Here is a 1,633-nt window from a genome sequence, read left to right as displayed (position 1 = left end):
TTTCTTCTCTTCATTGGCGTAATTCGGGCTCCAGGAAGTCAGAATACGATCTGCAAAATGTCTGAGATCTCCCCTTCCCTAATTTATTCAAATATATCATTAACCAATAACACATAAATTATACTCAACGTAAAAGCTAATATATTATATACCTCAAGCTCTAATTGATGATAATGCTGGCTGAATGTCCTGGAGCCCCCGTGATGCTCGTAATTGCGAGGCGCGTTGCGATTCCTCCTTGCTATTTCAGCTTGAGCCTGCAAAACAATGTCAATTCGAAACAATATAGAAATTCAAACAATAAATTAAAAATATATACTTCAATAATACCTGAATTTCAGCCGTGTCCCAGTAACTGCAAAGTGCAAAAAAATCTACTCCATCCACACGCGTGTCAAGATGCCAGTATCGCTCCCAATCTTCTGTTATTTGGACAAAATATTTTTTCTTTACCTCAAACCGCCATCTCTTGAACGATACATTGATTTGCCCGAAGCAGTACGTCCAGGCACAAATATTATCGTCAAGAAAGAAAAATCGCTTCAACATATAAAGAAAAAGTAGATACAAATCAGTGTATTAAACATAATAATAAACTAATAACTAATAATGATGAAAATTAAAATAAATGACTCACACATATATATCTCCAACAAGCCACCAGCGCATCAATCCGCTGCGATTTCCACGTCAAAAATATGTTGAAGAAATCGTGTCTCCTGGCTAAAACGGCAAGGAAATTGTTGAAAGCATTGGCAAAGGCCCCAACAGGCACTCCGTTTTCCCATCGGATCACAGCCCTCCGATTAAGATCAGGGATGAGGCTCGATTCCTTAGTAGCATTGCGGCCGCGTCGAGGAGGTTTCTCGGTACCTGCGAAACAAAGAATCGAATGAAACAATGAATCAATATATATTTGCGAAAAAAATTTAAAATAATAACCGATAAACTATAAAAATTTATTCATACCTTTTAGTTCGAGGCATCTACGCTTTGCTTGTTCGTACCTATGCTGCGCGATAGGGCGCACCGCATGATAAGAATCCCATTCCCCCCTCACCTTGGCCAGACCGTGGACTCGCTGATCCGTAATAGAATCTGGCGGTAGTGCCGCAGCTTCTAAAGCTACGCTATACGGCTCAAATCTCCTCTCCTCCAATATATCTGCATGCGGTGGTGGTGGTATCTCCGCATGCTGTGTAGGATCAGCCTGTGTCTCCACGTCATGTGGAGCATCTCCGTGTGATGTGTCCTGTGGCTGCGAGTCATGTGTAGCATCTCCTCCTCCTGTGTAGTAAATGTTAAAAATATATTAGGCTCATGTTAATAGTTTATAGAAATGTACAAATATAACAAATAAATAAAAATACCTGACGTAGAGGCATGTGCGTCGCCTCCAGAATGTCTACCAAAAATTCTCTCAAGCGCTTTCTTACGTAATCCTTTTGTCATCTATACTTTGAAAACATAATGAATATCTAACAAAAGCATATAACGCAAATAACTAATAAAATAGCACATTGTAACAGAATCGCGTGTACATGATGTCCAGTTAAACAGATAATACAAAGGCAATAATGTAATACATGACACACTGTGTTACATGATAACCAGTCAAACAGATGATGTTGAG

At 39.4% G+C, this 1,633-nt stretch overlaps 1 long non-coding RNA gene across 1 annotated transcript; it reads right to left on the bottom strand.

The window, feature by feature from the left end:
* Nucleotides 227-827, bottom strand: LOC109839933. The gene is made up of 3 exons (XR_002246767.1): nt 638-827; nt 331-540; nt 227-257 (listed from the first exon to the last, which is right to left on the bottom strand). It is a non-coding gene; the product is annotated as an uncharacterized LOC109839933 (long non-coding RNA).

Source organism: Asparagus officinalis, chromosome 5, assembly GCF_001876935.1.
Source record: "Asparagus officinalis chromosome 5, Aspof.V1, whole genome shotgun sequence".
NCBI lineage: Eukaryota > Viridiplantae > Streptophyta > Magnoliopsida > Asparagales > Asparagaceae > Asparagus > Asparagus officinalis.
Note: the sequence above shows the minus strand (reverse complement) of the source record. Positions and strands in the feature narration are given on the sequence as shown.